The sequence below is a fragment of the Dryobates pubescens genome, chromosome 35, assembly GCF_014839835.1.
Source record: "Dryobates pubescens isolate bDryPub1 chromosome 35, bDryPub1.pri, whole genome shotgun sequence".
In the NCBI taxonomy this organism is placed as follows: Eukaryota; Metazoa; Chordata; class Aves; order Piciformes; family Picidae; genus Dryobates; species Dryobates pubescens.
This window is the reverse complement of record NC_071646.1, coordinates 1,983,058-2,003,982: the sequence shown is the minus strand read 5'-3', so window position 1 is coordinate 2,003,982 and position 20,925 is coordinate 1,983,058. Positions and strand designations below refer to the sequence as shown.

At 59.6% G+C, this 20,925-nt stretch overlaps 1 long non-coding RNA gene across 1 annotated transcript in view; it reads left to right on the top strand.

Annotated features, from left to right (window-relative positions):
• LOC128898885 (uncharacterized) overlaps positions 1-18,490 on the top strand; it is a 34,402-nt gene extending 15,912 nt beyond the window's left edge. The window contains exons 2-3 of the long non-coding RNA XR_008463017.1: positions 17,455-17,657; positions 18,177-18,490. This is a non-coding gene — a long non-coding RNA (uncharacterized LOC128898885). The remainder of the gene's footprint in view (positions 1-17,454; positions 17,658-18,176) is intronic.
• The last annotated feature ends 2,435 nt before the right edge of the window (positions 18,491-20,925 follow it).

Here is a 20,925-nt window from a genome sequence, read left to right as displayed (position 1 = left end):
GTCTCTGGAGTTGCCTGAAGCAGGTTTGAGCCAAGGGAAGGGGAGTTAAAGGGGCCAAACTGGCACAGAAGTGATGGTTCTCCTGCCTTCACCCTCTGCCTCTGGCCCCAGTGTCCCTCACACCCCCACAGGGCTCTTTCCTCTCCTTCCCTCTCCATCTCTTTGTTCCCTCTGCTCGAGTTGCTCCTGGTCACTGAACCATCCCCTTCAGCCCATTGCTTTCCCTCTCCCTCCATCTCCAGTTTCAAGTCGGGGAGGTCCAAGGGGAGCAGCACTTCCCTTGCTCACCCACCTCAGAGCGAGGGACCAGCCCCTGCCCTAGGGCCATCAGCGCTCCTCAGCCCTCTGCTCCTCCAGCAAAGCCAGACGAATGTCCCTGCTCCCGGCTGCTGCAGCAGCTCCCATCTCACAGCCCAGCCTTAATTACAGCTGGGGCCGCGGGAGCCGAGAGATCTGTGACCAGGAATGTGCTAAAAGGCCCGGGAGGACCTTGTTAGTGAGTGACTTACCTGGATTCCCGAGCTGCCTTTGCCCTCTCTTAATGGGCTGCGTGGCAAATTGATGGCTGCTTTGCAGGAACAGATCTGGGTCATTATCTCCTCCCTTCCCCCTCTGCCTCTCTCATCCCTCCACTTTGGAGAAGGAAAGCAAAAAAAAAGAGGAGCAAAAAGCTGGAGGAAAGAGAGATGAGCATAGAACCATGGAACCAGAGCATCAGAGAGTCATGGAGGAGTCAGAGAATCATGGAGGAGTCAGAGGATCATGGAGCTGTTGAGCTTGGGAGAGCCCTTGGGGATTATCAAGTCCAACCACTCCCCTCGAGCTCACAGCACCCCCACTGCTGCTAAGCCACCACCACTAACCCACAGCCCCCAGCACCACATCCAGGTGGCTTTGAAACCCCTCCAGGGGTGGTGACTCCACCACCTCCCTGGGGCAGCCTTTGCCAGTGCCTGAGAAGCCTTTCAGGGAAGAAGTTTTTTCCTGATACCCAGCCTGAACCCCCCCTGGCACAGCTTGAGGCCACTTCCTCTCGTCCTGCAACCTGTTGCACATGAGAAGAGCCCAACTCCAACCTGGCACCAACCTCCTTCCAGGCTGCTGCTCTGGAGAGGGGTGGGTTGAGCATCCCAAGGGGTGTAAAGCAAGTAGGCAGAAAAGAAAGGCTTTCTTCTCTCCTCCTCAAACAAACCAGAGCAGCTCTGTGCTGCTGCACTCTGTGGTTTGGAAGGAGCACTGCCTGTGTGTGCACCTGCAAAAGGAGAGATCATTTAGGGACCTTCCTGAGCCTGTGGGTTTTTTATCCTGTGGCTGCCAGTGTGTCCCTTGAAGGGAGCCTGGGCTCCATCTGCTCCCTCCTGTGTGCAGTGCTGCAGGGGCACAGGATGCTGCTGGGCACAGGATGCTTCAGGAGCATAGGATGATGCTGGGCACAGGATGATGTTGGGCACAGGATGCTTCAGGAGCATAGGATGATGCTGGGCACAGGATGATGTTGGGCACAGGATGCTTCAGGAGCATAGGATGATGCTGGGCACAGGATGCTTCAGGAGCATAGGATGATGCTGGGCACAGGATGCTTCAGGAGCATAGGATGATGCTGGGCACAGGATGATGCTGGGCACAGGATGCTTCAGGAGCATAGGATGATGCTGGGCACAGGATGATGCTGGGCACAGCAGTCTGGTGTGGCACAGGATGCTGCTGTGCACAGGATGCTTCAAGAGCACAGGATGATGCTGTGCAAAGGATGCTTCAGGAGCACAGGATTCTGGAGTGGCACAGGATGATGCTGGGCACAGGATACTTCAGGAGCACAGGATGATGCTGTGCACAGGATTCTGAAGTAGCACAGGATGCTGCTGGGCACAGGATGATTCTGGAGTAGCACAGGATGATGCTGGGCACAGGATGATTCTGGAGTAGCACAGGATGATGCTGTGCACAGGATTCTGAAGTAGCACAGGATGCTGCTGGGCACAGGATGATTCTGGAGTAGCACAGGATGATGCTGGGCACAGGATTCTGAAGTAGCACAGGATGCTGCTGGGCACAGGATGATTCTGGAGTAGCACAGGATGATGCTGGGCAGAGGATGCTGCAGGAGCACAGGATGCTGCAGGAGCTCAGGCTGCTGCTGTTGCTGCAAACAAGGGTTTGTGGAACGCATCTCTCCAGCGTGGCTCCACGAGGGTGGTGCAGACAGAGTGTTCCCATCCTCAGCCACCTACTTTGGGGAGCGATGGGGAAGCAGCTCTGTGATGCTTCCCCGAGCTCACTGCTAAGGATGCTCAGCTTTACCTGGGCTGCATTTCCATTGTCTATGAGAGCTGGGGGGTTTAGGCACCACCCTGGAGCGATTTGGGGTTGGGGCTGCTGTGTCTAAGCAGCTGTCAAGGCACAAGTCAGGTGATGAGAAAGCTGATGAAAATCCAGAATCCCCCTCAGCATCCCCCCCAGAATCACCCCATCAATAACCCCAGGATCTCCCTACCCATGGGATGTAGCCCTGAGAGGCAGCCTGCACCTCTAGCTCTCCAGAGCACTGAACAAAAATGATTCTGAGCCTCCTCTTCCCCTCCCCCCAGCAGAAAGAAGTCCAAGCCCTGATGGCTTGGGGGACTTGGGAATGCCAGCTGAGGGCTGGGCAATGACATTGTTCCAATGGCAAATATCCTCCAGCTCCCCAAGCCACGATCCTGGGCGCCTCCTAAATGTGCTTAGCAGATCTAATCTTGCCGTGCTGGAGCCACTTTGTCAGGGCAGCTTGAAGATGGATCCTTGCCCAAAGCCTGGCTTCCACTGCTCCCCAAGTTCTAGCAGTTCATGGTCAAAAGCTGCCCAAGAGTTGGGTCCTGCACCCCCTGCCCCGGGGTGTGAGCTGGGAGAGAGAGGGGCTGGGGAAGGGGGAACTGCAGGTGAGCCCCCCCAAAAGAAAGGCTGATTCCAGCTTCTTTGGGGTGCAGCTAGCACAGATCTCCCTGGAAAACAAATTCCTTCAGGTGTACCCAGGGTGGTCAGCCTCTGGTCTTGGGTACCTGTCCATCTGGCTGTCCATCTGCCCATCCAGCCTGCCCCTTCCAGTCTCCACCTTGCAGCAGGGATGGAGGCAGCCCCGGAGAGGCTCTGTGCACCTTCCAGCTCTTCCTTGCACCTGAGACGCGGGCTGGGAGCTGGGGAAGGAGGGGATGAGCCCTGGGAGAAGGTGAAGCAAGGCTGCGAGTCCTTGGCTGCAGAGAAGCTGCTTCCTGGGCTGTGTTTTGGGTACTGTCCCACAGGCGTCCCAGGGACCTGCCGGCTCTGAAGGTGGTGCCTCTGGGAGGCTCTCTGGGAGCTGCCAGGAGCAGGGTTTATTTTGCAGCCCAGCTGGGAAAGCAGGAGGACAAGAGCTCCAAAAGCCCTCAAATGCTTTTGTGTGTGTGGGGCGGGGGAGCTGGGGATGGGTTCCAAGCAGATTGTCACAGCACCCCTCTGCCCTCCCGGGACTGGCAAAACCAGGCTGAGCCCCCACTGCCCCCCAGCTGCCCAGGGAAGAAGGCAGGCACCGTGCTGAAGGCAGCAAAACACTTCTGACAGCCTCACTCGAACTGTTGAGTCTCTGAGGTGCGTTTGGTGCCTTTTATCCGGGATTTTCTGGGGCATCCCGGTGGGAGCAGGGTTTCAGAGCAAGCTGGTGCTGCTCAGGCTTTTCCATCTGGCGGGGGGGAGAGGGGTGGGGAGGCAGCCTGGCTGGGGTGAAGGCCGCGGGGATGTCGCTGAGAGAGTCCCCAGGCTCCTGCCTGCCTTCGCCGCCACCCAACCTGCCCGAGCAGCCCCCACCTTCCCCAGGCAGCGCCTGGGACGAGCAGCCCGGGGAGGGGGGGAGGCTCTGAGCGTATCCAAGAGACGGCGGCTTTGGGCACCTTGTCAAATGTTCTCATTGTCTGACCCTTGTCCAGACGCCAGTAAAACCCTTTGGGAAATTCCCCCCTCCACCCAGCGCACCGGCTCTAATTACAGAGCAGGAATGTGAGGCGCAGAGCCCTGCTCCTCCCTCCCCTACGCTCGGCTGAGCCCTGGGCACCCGCACGTAGCCCCCGGAGCTCGGGGTCTGCAGGGCGAGGAGGTCCGAGGGATGGAGCAGGGAGGGCCAGGAGCCGTGGGGAAGGGCGGCGGAGCGGAGGCGGGCGGTGGGTGCCGCTCCTCGGCGCCAAGCGGAGCCCTTCCCAAAGCCGGGCTGACCGCTGGGGGCTCGTCCCCGCGGCCCCCTCCCCCGTCCCGCTCTGGCAGCGGTACCCGAGCAGCAGGACATGAGTAATATACATCCCACTGGGGGAGTTAGATCAAAGGCAGTGAAGTAGATACAAGAGGTTTCTGCTTCACAGACCAGAGAGGCTGCAGTTCAATAGAGCCTTTGTTACCGGCTCTGCCGAGCTGGGCATGGAGAAATACCTGACCCCCCCACCCCACCCCCCCTCCGCTCCCAGCCCCTCGCCGCACAACCATTTCAAGTATGTGACCGTGCAGTGAGACTCGGCGGGGACCTGGGGACAGCAGCAGGAGCAAGGCAGAGAGGTGGAGGCTCCACAGATGAGACCCCCTCGTAGCCAGCCAGGGTAGGAGACGGCCACCCGGGCAGCGCTGGGCACCCCGAGCATCCCGGCGGCGCCTGGGTGTGCTGGTGGGGGCCGAGGCGGTGTGAGGAGGAGAGGAGAGGACAGTGCAGGTGGTGCCACGGTGGCTGCCGTCCCACAGCCCATGCCGGCTGGCACGGTGCCCCTCCCGCAGAGAGGATGCCACACTGCCAAAGGTGAGGTCAGCAGCGCTCGGCCGGCGGCTCCGGGCTGCCCTCGGGGCCCTGCGGCGTGGAGTGGGGCTGGTGGCTCTTGGATGGCCCTGAGCCCTCCTGCTCTGCCGCTGGGGAGAGCAGCCTGGGGCTGGAGCTGCCCTGCAAGCCTCCTCGGGAAGGGCTTGGGAGCAACCCCCTCGGGCTTGGGAGCCAAAGCAGAGCCGCAGGGGCCGCGTCCCAAGGAGCACAGCTGAGCCTGGTGTGACAGACTTGTCCCTCAGGTGTGCAAGGCACAGAAAAGGGGGGCTCCTCAGTGCCCCCCCCGGCGCCAGGGGGTGGTTTGGTGGGCAGAGAGCCACACAGGACTGCTGGCATGCAGGCAGCACCCATGGGTGGTTACCAGCAGACCACACCTGCACCCAAGGGGGGGGGGGGGGGGGGGGGAAGCGATGCTCCTGCTGTGCCCTGAGTGTGCACAGAGCTAAGGGGGGTGGGAAGGGGCAGGAGGTGGGGCACAGGGTGGCCTTTTATTGATTTGGTTTTTTAACTTGCCATTCATGTGTGGGATTTAGGAGAAGGAAAGGCCTTGGGAAAGTGCCAGCTTGGAGCTCCCTGTGTGCTCCTGAAGTGTGTGGTTTGTAGGTCAGAGTCCTGCTCAGTGCTACTATGAATTGCAGGGTGCACAAAAAAAAACCCCAATCCTGCCCACTCCCAAAGCTGGTGCTGGCTGCTTGGCTTTTCAGAAACCTTGGATTTCCCAAGGCTTCTGGCTGGGACAACAAGAGAGGGAGTTTCCTAAGCTCAATAGCAGAGCTGACCTCACCAGCTCCTGCAATTAGCAGGCACTGCTGCTGCTGCTGAAGGTGCTGGAGGTCTGGCAGGGGAGGAGGACAAAAGCATTTTCCCAGGGACAACCTGGGCAGCTTTGGCACCACCAGGGAAGCTCCCCCAGGTGTGGGGAGGTGCAGAGGCTTTTGCTAAAGGATAAAGGATTGTGTCTGGTTCTTGGAGGAGCTGCAGGATCCGTCAGCTTGTCCTGAGATGCCTCTTTTGTGGGCATGGAGTCAGAGGGTCCCCAGCAGCAGTGGGGGAGGTGAGCAGGAGGCAGGTTTGCAGCCAGTTCCTTCCTCAGCCCTTTGTCTGAGCTGACAAAGAGAGGTCTGTTGGATGCACCAGGTGAGCTGGGAAGGGTTTCAATTCCCAGTTGTGCTGCTGAGTGACTCTGTGGCTATGGGCAAGTGTCCCACCCCCCCCTCCCCCAAAAGGCTCAGGCTGCCCAAACAGCTCTGCAGGACAGGGCACAGCTAACCCCCAAGGCAAGCATCTTCCCCTCCTTGCTTGCTAAAGGGATTTATCCTGTGGCATCCTGGGCTGCTGCAAAGGAAGTGGCTGTGGACCAGCAAGGTCCCTCTGTGGGAAGGGATGCTTGGTCTGCCAGCACCAATTTGTGCTGCTCCATTTGCAGTCTGGTTTATTTCTTGGGCTTATTGGGATCCTCAAAAGCAGCACAAAATGATGGGATGAGGGAAACCCACGGTCCTGAGAGGGAGAAGGTGGAGCTGCAGCCAGGACCCTGCCTGGGAGAGTGGAAATGAACCATTCCATTGCCTGCTCCCTGGGCAGGCTGCTGCTGCTGCTGCTGCTGCTGCTGCTGCTGCTGCCACAGGCTGTGGGATGTTGTCTTTTGGATATCAGCTCTGCTGCAGGAGCCTGCTGGCCCTTGGAGCCCAGCTCAGCACACAGCTTGGAGCAGACAGGGCAGGGGGCTGGGGCCTCTTCCCAGGGTCACTCTGCTGGCAGGGACAGATGTGGCAGGTTCCTTCCTGACCCAGGGCTAACCCTGGGGGAACCACCTGGGTTGTTATCTGCTCTACCACCTTGGGGTGCCGCTGAGGGGAGCTCTGGGTGGGAGAATCCCCTGGCTTTCAGGGAGGGGAGGGGGTGAGGTTTGCTGCCGGTGGGCCGCAGGCAGAAAGGCTGCTTGGGGGTTTTGCCTTCCTTTCTCCTTTTCTCCCCCCCTCCTTTTCTTTCCCCCCCCAAGACTGCTGCCCTGTCCTGGGTGAAGCCTCTGCTGTGGTCTATGGCTTTTTATTCCTATGTGATTGCTTTCCCTAACTCATGTAGGGCGAAAAGCCATGGGCTACACAGAGGAGGGACTGCACCTCCCAGGCACCGCTGCAGACCGCCGGCTCCTCAGCCCTCTCTAATCACCCACATCTATTTGCTAACAAATAAGGGAGTGAAAGGGAGCATTGAAGCCTTACAGGGCCTTAGAGGTTCTGCAAGGGGGTGGTGAGCAGGGGGGGAGAGACAAAAGGGGAGGACAGGGATGGGGGGCGAGGGGGGGAGCGGTTTTCAGGCGCTGTTGTCCCCATTCAGAGCTGAAAGGGGGCTTGGTGGTGCCGGCCGTGGGTGCAGGGGGCTGCGAGGGTGGTGGGAGAGGCTTTGGCAGCTTTTCTCACACGGTTCAAAGCATCCCCACCTGCAGCCCCGCGGAACAAAAGCATCGGAGACAGAGGCAGGGCGCTGCCAAGGGTCGTGGCTGCTGCACTGGAAGGGCTGCCAGGTGATGGCAGGAGATCCCTCTGCTCTCCGTGGCTCTCAGGGGCGAGCAGGGGGCTGGGAAAAGTGTGGCCACCTCCAGCCCTGCCTCCCCCTTCGGGAATGCTGCAGACCCGGTGGGCTGAGCAGAGCCTGGAGCCCCCCAGTTTGCAGCAGGCAGGATCCATCTCCACAGCACCTCTGAGGCTGTGGGCAGCGCCCTGGCCCAGGGGACTTGGATGGGAAGGTGGTGGGCAGGAGCTTGAGGAGAGGACAAGGCTGAGCTATACAGCAGGAATTGTCCTGTTGGCACTTTTTAGAGGTCTGAAGTCGATGTCTGAGAGCTCAGCAGCCTGGCAGAGCTGGGCTGGATGGGGTGGGAGAGGAGGGCACTGCTGTAGACCCCTTTGTGCAGGTTCTGCCACTGCAGACCCCAGCAGCACAGACCCCGGCACCAGGCTGCATCACCTCAGCCCTGCAGACCCCAGCAGCACAGATCTTGTCACCACAGCCCCCACCACTGCAGAGCCCATCCCTACAGGTCCCACCACCATTAATTTCACCATCCCAGACCCCCTCCCCATAGACCTCCTCCCCACCCAGCTCTGTGCTCATCACCAGAGGCTCCACCATTGCAAAGACCACCAGACCCCATCCCCATAGACCTCCTCCCCACCCAGCTCTGTGCTCATCACCAGAGACTCCACCACCCCAGACCTCACCACTGCAGACCTTGATGCCATCCAGCATCACCTGAAATGCTCTGTGTGTGGGGGGGGTTACCCAGCACCCTTGCCCAGCAGGAAGGGAGCAATCTCTCTATTCTTTGCTTGCCTTTTTTATTCCCCCCCCAACTCTCACTTCCTGAGCTTTGACTCATTAGGTGTCAGCCTTTCAAGTTTATTTCAGCAGCCTGGAATGCATCCTTAAAAATAATAGTCAGTGGGGGGAGGGGGGGGGGAAAGGGAAGGGAAAGGGGAAGGGGAGGGAGGGGGAAAACAAAAGCTGAGCTTCAGCTGTAATCCCATGACTCAAGGAGGTGTGGAAGGAGGAAAATCATGAAATCCCCCTGAGCTCCAACACTGAAAGCAGGAGAGCTGGCAGGGCTCTGGCACATAAATCATCAGAACTAAGCAGCAGCAGCACTCAAAGTGAAAGGAAGGAAGCCAACCTCACCAGGGCTGCTTTCAGTCATTAATTATTTGGGTGGTTTGGGTTTTTTTTTTAATGAGGATTTGCTCATTCAGAACAATCCAGCCCTGGCACTCTGGCTGCCCCCCAGCCACCCAGCCTGGGCAGGACCCCGGCCCTGTGGCAGCCATGCACGGCTTGAGCCCCCTGCTCCCACCAGAGCCTGGCAATTGGGAGCCTGGGAGGAGGGCTGCCAAGCAGAGGGCAGGCAGAGTAAATCACAGCATCAACAAGGTTGGAAGAGACCTCAGAGATCATCAAGTCCAAGCTGTCACCCAGCACCATCTGATCAAGTAAACCATGGCACCAAGTGCCACATCCAATCCCCTCTTGAACCCCTCCAGGGATGGGGACTCCGCCACCTCCCTGCACTAACCCCCAGAGTACCCAGCAAGTCCCAGTGTGCATTTTGGTGCATCCCAAAACGCTGTGCTGGGCAAGTGAGGAGCAAGATCAGAGAGCTGTTTGGGTGGGAAAAGTCCTCTGAGGTCCTCCAGTCCAAGCAGCAACCCAACCCCACCATGGCCACCAAACCATGGCCCCAAGTTCCTTGAACCCCTCCAGGGATGGGGACTCCACCACCTCCCTGGGCAGCCTCTGCCAATCCCTGACTACTCCTCCAGCAAAGAAATTTTTCCTCCTCTCCAACCTCAGCCTCCCCTGGCACAATTTCAGGCCATTTCCTCTTGTCCTATCACCTGGGACTAGGGAGAAGAGCCCAACCCTCACCTGGCTCCAGCCTCCTCTCAGGGAGCTGCAGAGAGCAAGGAGGTCTCCCTCAGCCTCCTCTGCTCCAGGCTGAACACCCCCAGCTCCCTCAGCTGCTCCTCCCCAGCCCTCTTCTCCAGACCCTTCCCCAGCTTTGCTGCCCTTCTCTGTACCCCCTCCAGCCCCTCAATGACCTTCTTGGAGTGAGTGGCTCAGAAGTGAACCCAGGGCTCAAGACATGACCTCACCAGTGCTGAGCACAGGGAGGCAATCCCTCCCCTGCTCCTGCTGGCAATCTTCCTGCCCAATCTCCTTCTTGCCCCTGCTTCCCCAGCTCCAGCCCCCACTGGCACTGCCCAAGGGCCTAAGCAGTGAGCTTGGAGTTGTGGCTGGATCCTCAGAGGGCACTCAAGAGAGGCTGGCAGGAGGTGAGAGGGGAAGCATGCACAGGACAAGTGTTTTGATGACAGCCCTGCCGTGCAGCAGGCATTGGCAGGGACCTCTGGAAAAGTTCCCTTGCCAAGGGGAGATGCTGCCAGCACCAGGTGAGCCCTCAGCTTGTCTGGCATCCAGCCCCCAGCAGCAGCTTCAGTCACCTCTCAATTAGCAGAGTCTCTGCCCACGTCCAGGGCCAGCCGAAGCCGAAGCCCTGGTCAGACACTCAGAGCAGCTCACACAGGGCAGCAGAGCAGCTTGGCATCTACAAAGCATCCTCCAGAACTCTTCTTTACAAAGGCAGCGAGGAAAATCCCACCCCTGCTCCGGAGGGGCAAGGCAAAGCTGCTGCAAAGGTGCTCCTGGGCAGCTCCATCTCCAAAAGGAGAGGCTGGAGCAGTTGGACGCCTGCAGAGCTCTCTGGCCCTTCCAGAGCTCCCAGGAGTGAGGGAGCAGAGCAGGACGAGCTGCTAATTACAGATAATGACTGTCGGTTATGAGTGAGGCATCCACCAGCCCTGCCTCCCTCCGGGAGCTGGGTGTGGAGCCCCTGGATCCCAAACCTGCCGGTGGCTGAGGCCCAGGCTTGCCCTGCACTGCCCTGCAGGGTGGGGAAGTCAGAATCGTCACCTGGCTTGGGTGGGAAGGGACCTCGAGAGCTCATCCAGTCCAACCCCCCCCTGCAGTCAGCAGGGACAGCTGCAAGTAGAGATCTGACCTGGAATGGTGCCAGGGATGGGGGGCATCTCCCACCTCCGTGGGCAAGCTGGGATGGAAATCAGCTTCCACCCCAGCTGCCTGTCCTGACCCAGAGCCCCTGTGCTGCCCCTGTCGGTCTCTGGACATCCTTCATGGCAGCAGAGGGGATTCTGGCACCGGGCATGTGAGGGCCAGCAGGAGCCTGCACAGGCTACCAGCTCCCAGATAGCTCTGGGCTGAGGAGGGGGTTTCAACCCCCAGCACAGCACAGGGGCTGGGCTTGGTGGGGAGCTCAGCTTCAGGCAGCATTGGTGGTGCACTGGAAAAGCAGCAGCAGCAGCTTCTTGCTGGGTCACACAGCCCCATGGATGCTGGTCCCAGGAGATGACTGAGGGAGAGATTGCCAGCAGTGAGCCTTTTTAATTACAGCCAGATGATAATGAACTGAAAGGCTGTGATTTTTAATCAAAGCTGTGAGGATGGCACCCAGCACCTCAGCAGCAGCACACAGCCCCAGGGAGGGCTGCTGCACACATGGGGCTGTGGCACTGGGGCCTTCTACAGAGCTCAGCACGAGCCCCAGGGAGACTTTTTGAAAGCTCAGCTCTTGGGCAGGATGCCCAGGACAGGACCAGGGCATTAAAAACCATGCAGCAGCCCCCAGCAGGCAGAGCCACCCAGGCCCCCAGCAGGCAGAGCCACCCAGGTGTGGGGCTGGGATTTCAGCACTGCTTTGGTTGGAAAAGACCTTTATGGACATCAAATCCAACCATTATCTAACTCCACCAAGTCTGGGGCTGGGAGATGGCTGCAGAGTGGAAGCTGATGAAGAGCAGCTGAGATGGGTGAGGCAATGCCACTGCCTTGTCCTTCCTGGGGATGGGTTTTCCCTGCTGCTGCAGTGGTCTGAGCAGCTCAAGATCCCTTCTGCAGTGATCTGAGCAGCCTAGGATCTACTCACCACTCCCCTTGGCTTCACTGGCCTTGCTCATGGACTCACTTTGGTTGGGAAAAGCCCTTTATGATCACCCAGTCCAACCATCCTCTAGCTGCACCAAGCCTGGTGCTAAACCATGGCCCTCAGCACCACATCTCTGCCTCTTGGAAACACCTCCAGGGGTGGGCATTCAACCACCCCCCTGGGCAGCCTGTGCCAGGCTTGGAGAACCCTTTCAGTGGAGAGGTTTCCTCTGATGTCCAACCTGAACCTCCCCTGGGGCAACCTGAGGCCATCTCCTCTGGTCCTGTCACTTCTTGCTAGGGAGAAGAGACCAACCCCCAGCTGGCTCCAGCCTCCTTTCAGGGAGCTGCAGAGAGCAATGAGGTCTCCCTCAGCCTCCTCTTCCCTCAGCCTAAACACTCCCAGGTCCCTCAGCTGCTCCTCCCCAGCCCTGTTCTCCAGACCCTTCCCCAGCTTCATTGCCCTTCTCTGGACCTGCTCTGGCAGCTCAGTGTCCTTGGAGTGAGTGGCTCAGAAGAGAGGCTGAGACTCCTTTCCCACTGCCTGCCCTCCTGGTGCAAAGCAGCAGAGCTGGATGGCTTGGAGCAGATCTGGGGAGCAGAGCCCCACACCCATCTGCATCAAGTTTCCTCAGGGTCTGGAGGTGTTCTCACAGGAGCACAGAATTAACCAGGTTGGAAAAGACCTCCGAGATCATCAAGCCCAAGCTGGGTTTTGCCCCAGAGGGTTCAGCTCCTCGGCTGCTGACCCCAACCCAGGTCACTTGGCTGCAGCAGGGGCTTTGGAGAAACCCAAAGGAGCTGGAGGAGATTTGCAGAGACAATTATCACAGAACCACAGAACTGTCAGGGTTGGAAGGGAGCTCAAGGCTCAGCCAGCTCCAACCCCCTGCCATGGCCAGGGACACCTCACACCACAGCAGGTTGCTCACAGCCACCTCCAGCCTGGCTGCAAACACCTCCAGGGCTGAGGCTTCCACCACCTCCCTGGGCAACCTGTGCCAGGCTCTCACCACCCTCCTGGGGAACAACTTCTTCCTAGCATCCAATCTGAATCTCCCCACTTCTAGTTCTGCTTCATCCCCCCCAGTCCTATCCCTCCCTGACACCCTCAAAAGCCCCTCCCCAGCTTTCCTGTAGCCCCCTGCAGGTGCTGTAAGGCCACAATAAGATCTCCTTGGAGCCTTCCCCTCTCCAGGCTGCACAACCCCAACTCCCTCAGCCTCTTCCCCCCCCATGGGCCAAAAGCAAGAGAGGAGGAAGAGACAAATCTGGGACTTGCTGGGGATTATTTATTCAGCCCTTGCCCTTGGCAGGGAATCACAGTTGTGCCACAAAGCATCTTCTTCCTCCTCCTCTTCCTCCTCTCTGCTTGGCAAGGGCTTATTTAGGAGCTGCTGAGGGCCACTGGTGCTGAGTCAGCCCCCAGCTAATGAACACCCTGGCTGCCCATTTGAAATTTATTGCACCTATTAATTACAGCCATTAGCTGCAGCCAGGGAAATTCTTTATAATGAGGACCCTTGTGAGTTTGCCTTCCCAGCAGCAAATTAACTGGGGGGGGGGGGGGGGGGGGGGGGGGGAGAGAGAGGAAGAGGAGGGAGGGGAGGGGGGAAGAAGAATCAATGGGCTCAGCATACTTTACAGAAGCGATGTTTTAATTAGCCCTGCTCTGCAAACATGCCAAGCAGCAGCCTCTGCCTTCATTATCTCTCCTGAAAGAGGGATGCTGCCTCTCTCTCTCTCTCTCTCCTTCTCCCTCTCCCCTTTTTCCCCCCTTTGCAGGTTAGTTTTAGCCCACTCTGAGCCCCTGTGCCGTTGAGGGGTTTAATGCAGCTGCTGCTCGTTAGAAGAAATGGCTTTGAAGTCGGTTTGAAGCTTAGGTCTGGGGTGGGGAGAGAGGGAGGGAGGGAGGGAGGAGAGAGTGAGGTTGGCCAAGGGTTGGGTTGGAAGGAAACAAACAAACAATAAAAAACACAGCCCACCCCACCCCCAAATAATACAAAAGGCAACTCAACATAATGGGGTTGGAAGCTCGGCTGGAAAACAGCTAAATGGGATGGATGGCCAGGAGGAGGAGGGTGGGAAAAGGGGCTGTGTGCCCACAGGGCCAAGGCTGTCCCAGCTCTGAGCCCTGGGGGTGTGGGAGCTGCAGCCCTGACTCTCCCTGCCTGCACCCCTTGCTACCCTTGCCTGAACCCTTCCTGCACCCCTGACTCTCCCTGCCTGCACCCCTTGCTCCCCCTGCCTGCACCCTTCCTGCACCCCTGACTCTCCCTGCCTGCACCCCTTGCTCTCCCTGCCTGCACCCCTGACTCTCCCTTCCTTCACCTCTTGCTCTCCTTGCCTGCATCCCTGACTGCCTTCCTGCATCCCTTGCCTGCACCCCTGACTCTGCCTTCCTATCCCCTTGCCTGCACCCCTGACTCTCCTTTCCTACACCCCTTGCTCTCCTTGCCTGCCCCCTGCCTGCCCCCTTGCTCCCCTTGCCTACATCCTGCTTGCACCCCGACTCTCCCTTCCTTCACCTCTTGCTCCCCTTGCCTGCAGCTCTAACTCTCTCTGCCTGCATCCCTGACTGCCTTCCTGCATCCCTTGCCTGCACCCCTGACTCTCCTTTCCTACACCCCTTGCTCTCCTTGCTTGCAGCCTGCCTGCAGCCCTGCCTCTCCCTGCCCAGGACCCTGCTCCTCAAGCTGCTGGGAGCTGCCCAGGGGAGCCCAGGGAAACGGGTAGCTGCTGGGCTGAGGAAGAGAACTCTGTCCAGCTGCTTCAGAGAGACATTTTTTAGGGCTCAGGGAAAGTGACATTATTAAAGTGAGCATGCTGATTCCAGACAGCTCCCAATTCATCACGGTGACAGTGACAAACACGGCCTGGGGTTATGCAGTTGACTAAAGAGAATTCTCCAAGCTTTACATTTTTAATGCTCCTCACACTTCCTTCCCCCCCCCCCCGCCTCTGCTGCAGCAGAGCTTCACCCAAAGGATCTCCTCCAGTGACTAGAGAGGGGCAGCACAGGGCTGTGCAGCATGCCCAGCCCTTGCAAATCCAGCAGGGCTCCTGTCAGCCCTGCCCAAGCCACTTCATTTATTTCTTTAATTATTCCTCGCTCCTCCAGGGTCCTTTCCCCACCTTTTCAAGAAGAACAGCAGCGGCAGCCTCAGCTGGGCTGCCTCTGCTCTCCGGGGCTCATTCATCATTGTCTGCCGCCTGAATGGGAGGCAGAGGGTCAGCCTGAAAAGCCTCCCTGGTACAAGCTCCTCTAAATATATCAATAGCTCCCTAATGGCTGCTGGGTCCCAGGCTCCGGGGGTGGCTTTTGTGCCTGCGAGGAGGCAGGGGTGGGGGGGAGGGACGGGCGGGATGGCCACAGGGAGGACGGGAGGTGGCACGGGGCAGCAGGGACCGGGGGCAGCAGGGAGCGGGGGCAGCAGGGACCGAGGGCTGCGCACCCGCGGGGACCGAGGGCTGCTCACCCGCGGGGACCGAGGGCTGCGCAGCTGAGCCTGCCTGGGAGGTCTGGGGGAGGGCTTGGGCCTGGTTAATATGGGGAGTGTTAAACAGAGGAGCCCAGCGCTGGGGACAGCAAGGAGCAGCACTGGGGACAGTGGGGGATCAGCATTAGGGACAGTGGGGGAACAGCACTGGGGACAGTGGGGGATCAGCACTGGGGACAGTGGGGAACAGCACTGGGGACAGTGGGGGAACAGCACTGGGGACAGTGGGGGAACAGCACTGGGGACAGTGGGGAACAGCACTGGGGACAGTGGGGATCAGCACTGGGGACAGTGGGGAACAGCACTGGGGACAGTGGGGGAACAGCTCTGGGGACAGTGGGGAACAGCATTGGGGACAGTGGGGGGACAGCTCTGGGGACAGTGGGGATCAGCACTGGGGACAGTGGGGAACAGCACTGGGGACAGTGGGGATCAGCACTGGGGACAGTGGGGGAACAGCTCTGGGATGGAGAGTAGGAGCCAGAGGAAGGTGGAACCTGAGTTTGGCACTGCCAGACCAACCCCAGCCTGCCAAACCCTGGTACCAGCTCCCAGAGGTTTCTTCTCCTCCCTCATCATCCCTTTTCTGTTGAAGTTCTGCAAAGCTGGGGGGGGGTTGAACAGTCTCTCCCCCCTCCCTCCCTCCCCCCTTCCTTCCCTCCCAAATCTCAATTCTCAGGCTGCTAACAAAAAGCAGCAGCGCAAAGAGAGCCAGCAGAGAGCTGCTGCTCTGCTGGGAAGCCTTTGAGAGCAGGGAGGCTCATTAAGGAGCTGTTGTCCTTCCCTCCCAGCTCCAGAGGTAGCCTTATTTAATTTGGGAGCTCCCAGACAGGTACCCAGATGGCTGGGGAGGGGAGGGGAGGGGAAGGGGGGCAGCAGCAGGAGTGAATTAAATGGGATGCTTCTTGCTGCTGCCCTTCGCTTTGTGCTGCAGCTGGGCCCCTTGCAGAGGGGGAATGTGGGAGGGCAGGGAGGTGGCATCACCCCCTCTGCACCACCACTGCTGGAGGAGAGTGTCTGGAGGTGGGGGAGGACACACAGGAGCCCCCTGCTTGGGCTTTCCACCTCCCCCCTCCCCCGTGGGTAACTTCCTCCCAGCTGTGCCAAGGTCTGGGTGAAGGCTGTGGGTAGGGCTGGGGGCTCTCAGCAGTGCCTGGCTCTTGGGGGGGGGGGGTGGGCTTTGTCACTTTTAGCTTGCTGCTGGTGGTGGCTGTGAGCCTTGGGAGCTGCCAGCAGCTTCTGCACTGCTTGGTTCTCTGCCAGCTTGGGCATCAGTGGTGCCCAGAGCCAGGGCAAGACTGGAGCCCAGGAGGTTTCCTCTGCACAGGAGGAGAAACTTCTTTGGTGTGAGGCTGCTGGAGGCCTGCAGCAGGCTGCCCAGAGAGGGGCTGTGGAGTCTCCTTCTCTGGAGAGCTTCCATCCCCCCCTGGCCATTGTGCTGCTGGGCAAGCTGCTGGGGGTGCCCTTGGACTGGCTGATCTTCCAACCCTCCCCATGCTGGGATGCTGGGATTGTGCCCATCTCACAGATGGGTCACCAGAGGCCCTGAGATGCTCCTTGTCCATGCTGGTGCCTGGACACAGGGGAGGAAAAAACCCCTCTGAGTGGAGGCTCTGCAGGCAGAGGCTGTGCTGTGGTCCCCCTGCTCTGCTTGGCTGGCAGATGGCACAGGAGCCTTGCTGGGCAGCGTGGCACTGCCTGGGTTGAACACAGCTCCCTTTGAGCATCATCAGCACCTCCTTCTGGGGCCAAAAAGTCAGAGCTGGGCATCTGCAAACTGTGTCCCCCCCAAAATATTGACAGCAAGCAAGCAAGGGGTGGGATTGGGAGCTCTGAGGGGGTGGCAGGACCTTGATGCTCTCCAAGGTCTCTTCCAACCTCAGCACTCCTCTGGTTCTAAAGGGCAAGCAGGGAGCAAACGAAGAGGGTTTGCTGCAGAGAGCTGTTGGGGGTTGGGTCTGGTTGGGGGTTTGGGGTGGTTTGGGGTTTTTTTCCCTGCTGATGTTTGTTGTTTCCTTTCCCCTTCCCCAGCTGCCATTTGCATAATGGCATTGTGCAGCTGTTGGGCCAGGCTCTGGGCTCTGCTTTTCTCCCTTGCTGAAGGGACACAGCTGTGCCTCTTTGTGCCCTGGCTGGGGGGTGGTGCTGGCCCCTGTGCTGGGGAGGGGGCTCCCAGGACACCTCACCTCCCAGCCCTCCACTATGCATTTAGGAGCTGCAAGCTGTCTGGCCCCAACTGTTTGCTGCTTTGGGAGGAGAGGAGCTGGGGCTGAAGGGATTTAATCTCAGGCTGCATGGGGAATCTGGGAGCCTGTGGCTGGGGGCTTTGGATGAGGGGAAGAAGCCAAACAGTGGGGGTTGGACATCATCCAGTCCAACCTCCCTGCTGAAAGCACAGGCACCCACAGCAGCTTGCCCAGGAGCACAATGGCCAGGGGGGGAGTTTGGAAGCTCTCCAGAGAAGGAGACTCCACAACCTCCCTGGGCAGCCTGCTCCAGGCCTCCAGCAGCCTCACATCAGAGAAGTTTCTCCTCAGGTCCAAGGGAAACCTCCTGGGTTTGGTGCAGGATGATTTTGGGGGTCCCTCCTTCACCCTGCAGCCCTGTGCATCTGCAGGAGCTGCCCTGACTTCTCTCCCTATCCCCATCCAGGTCTTCTGGGGGTGCTGCCAAGCCTCTCCTGCTCCAGGTGATGCCCCAGTTCACCTTTGCTTGCTTCTGTGGGCTCCATGGCTTCTGCAAGATGAAGAGGAAGAAAGAAGAGGCCAGCACAGAGCAGGAGACAGCAGTGTGAGAGCAGATCCGTGTGTGTGCCCTGCTGAGAGGTGCCTCAGGACCCTGTTCCCTTCCCATTGGTATGCTGGGACTGCTGGGGGGGATGTTTCACACAGTCACAGGGGTTGGAAGAGACCTCTGGAGATCACCCAGCCCAACCCTCCCTGTGGTCTCATGGGCTCAGAGGGTAGTTTTGCTTGGAGAAGCCCTTTAAGCTCATCCAGCCCAACCATCCTCTAACTCTGCTAACCCATGGCCCTCAGCACCACATCTCTGTGGCTCTGAAGCACCTCCAGGGATGAGCATTCAACCCCCAGAGGATTTGCTGCCTCTTTCTTCTTGCCTCTCCAGCAACCAGCTCCCTCCCTCCCCCTTCAAAGCATCACCCTCTGCCTGGGGTGGCTTGGGGTGTCCCAGGGGACTGGGTGGGGGCTGCTGGGCCAAGCTGCTGTGGTTGGGATGGTGCTTGGCAGGGGAAGGGCTCAGCAATGGTTTTGCTCATCAATAGCAGCAGTGGGCTGGGGAGGGGGGGTGGGGGGAGCTGGTTAATCTGCTCTAACACACAGATTCTGCAGCTCCTCTCATTTGCTCTCTCCCAGATCCTTGTGTGGCCAGGAGAGAGCTGAAGCACAGGAATGGCCTTGCCAAGAGGCAGAAGCAGATGCTGTGGATGTTACCCAGGTGCTGCAAGAACCCTGCCCAGACACCCAGCCCAGCCAAGTGCTCAGCCCTTGGCACCTGAGCAGCCAGTGACAGCAGGACCCTGTGTCCCAGCAGGGTAGAGATTCCCCTCCTGAGCAAGCTGCCCTGCCCTTGCTCCACCCAGCCTCAACAGCCAGACCTGGAGGGGGTTTCAGAAGCCAGGGCTGGTCCTTGCCCTTCCTGGAGCCACAGTGGTGGAGAGGCTGGCCCCTGGCTGGTGAGTTGTGCTGCTGCAGGCTGGAGGTGAACACTGAGGTGGTCTGGGGGCTGTTTCTTACAAAGGTCTGTCTCCAGCAGGAAGCCTCTCTCCATGCCTCTGCCCTGCCTGCTGCCCCCCCTGCAGCACTCCAGGAGGTTTCAGAGGCACCAGACACACCAAGCCTGCCTGGATGCTGCTCCCTGCATGACCAAGCAGGCTGGGAGCTCCCATGCCACGGGCACAAGGGACATCCTGGGCTGTGACTCTCTGCACACCTGAGCCATGGGGCTCGGAGGGACATTGGCACACCCTGGCAAATGGACCAAGGCCCCTGAGCTCAGGGCCCCTCTGACTCCCTCCAGGGGCACACAGCTCCTGAAATTCTTCCATACTGCCCTTCCCCTCTCCCTCTGGAGACCTCCTGAGCCTGGAGCCAGAGGCAATGCCTGGGGCTGCTGGGCAGGAGCTGCTCACCCCCAGGGTTAGTCCTGCTCCTGCCACCCTCGGTGGCTGAGCGGTCACCTTGTGCCACGTGGCTGTCCCCAGGGTCCCCCTCTGTCCCCCACCCTGTCTGTGTGTCCTTCCCACCCACTGTTGAAGCCATATGGGAGCTCGCTGCATGCTGTGCCTTCCTGGAGGTGTCTCAGACAGGCATCCCTTCTTAGACACCCTCCAAACAGCCCCAGGCTGTGTGTGCTGGGGGGTGGGGAGTGGGTGAGATAGGAGCCTCTGGGGGCTGGGGACCCTGACTTGGATTCCAGTGTCTGGATCCCCACCCCTGAGAGCACCCAGCTTTGCAGATCTCACTTCAAGCCCCAGCAGCTGCCAGTGGCCCCAGAGCTCCTGTTTGCATGGAGAGAGCAGGGGGGCAGCCCCTAGGAAAGGCAAAAGGCTGGGGAGTGGGGGCAGCCGTGGCATGGAGGGTAATGACCTGAGGGGATTGAAACCCCCCCTGCAGGGGATGAGCACACTCAGAGAGCAAACCCCCACCCTCTGTGAGCAGCTGGCTCAACCTTCCCAGGGCTTGCCCAGCGCTCCCAGACGAGGTGCTGCCTCTGCAAACAGAGCTGTACGTGCCACTGACAGCTCCCCTCTGGAGCAGGTTTGTTGGCTCAGCCAACATCCAGAGCCAACACAGCCAGTGTTTTATTTTCTTATCCAAAGGATTTAGCACAAACCCACCCCCACCCCCCCAACCCCTGAGCCAGGCCAAGAGCACAAAGCACACAAGGTGCAGCTGAGGAGCTTTAAATCCTCTCTGCTGGGTGCTCGTTGCCCAGGGCTGCGGTGGGAAGCAGCTGGGAAGCAGCTCAGAGGTGGTAGCCAGGGCATGGGGTTGGGGGGTGAGGGGGGCACAGGCTGCACCCTGCCCCCAGCCTTGGGGCACTTTGCTTTTTCTTCTCTGGAAAGCCCCAGGGATGTGAGCTGTGGGATCTGTTGGGGCAGTCCCTGGGCTGTGCTCCCAGCTGAGCTCTGGGATTTGGCACAGGGCAGGGCACGTGGTGGCACAGGAGGTGGCACAGGAGGTACCCTGCCACGAAAGCAGCCTGGCTTCCCTGTCATTTCTCACCACCAGGCTCAGCAGAGTTCAGCCTGGCTTGCAGGGGCCGTGCTGGTGGTTAATATCTCCTCTGGGACCTCTGGGGCTGCCGCAGCAACCTTTTGGTTAAGCAGCACAGGAGGAGCTGCTTCAGCCAGGCGCTGAAGGTGGCCGAGGTTCGGGCTGGGGCACAGTTTGGCTTTGGCTGCTGCTGCCCCGTTCGTGGGGGGACACAAACCGGCTCCCTGCTGCTGATCCAAGCAGGAAGCATCCTTGTGAGGTGCAGTGTGGAGAGCTGGGGCTGCTGGGGCAGCCAGAGAGACCATCAGAAGCAGGGCTTCTGGGGGGACATCGTGGGGCAGCTTTGCTCAGTCAGGCTTTAGAGCAGCTAAATTGGGAGTGTGGGGCAGAGGGGGCCTGGCCCAGCTCACGGCTGTGCCACCCTGGCTGCTGAGCCTCTTGGCTCACAGATCCACCAGGGCTTGGCAGGTAAAGGTGTGCAGCCAAGGGCCACCAGCAGATCTGCTGTGGAGGGGGAGGCTCGGTGCTGGCGCTGCAGGGAGAGCAGCTCAGGGGAGGAGGCTGCGGCGTGGGGGGCTGGGGGGGCTCCCAGCTGTGGGGGGAGTCTGCTAGCTCTGGCGTGGGATGAGCTGGGAGCAGCGCTGGGAGCACACCTGCGGCGCTCAGCCTGCGGTGCAGGGGTTGCAGGTGATGCATGTGCAGTGCACGCAGCATGGGGCATGCTGGGCACATGCTGGGCACACACTGTGCTCATGCCATGCACACACTGCACACCATGCTATGCACAGTGAGCACACTCTGCACACGCTGTTCACATGCTATGCACATGTTATGCACATGCTGTGCACACACTGCAAATGCTGCATGCACAGTGCACGTGCCATGC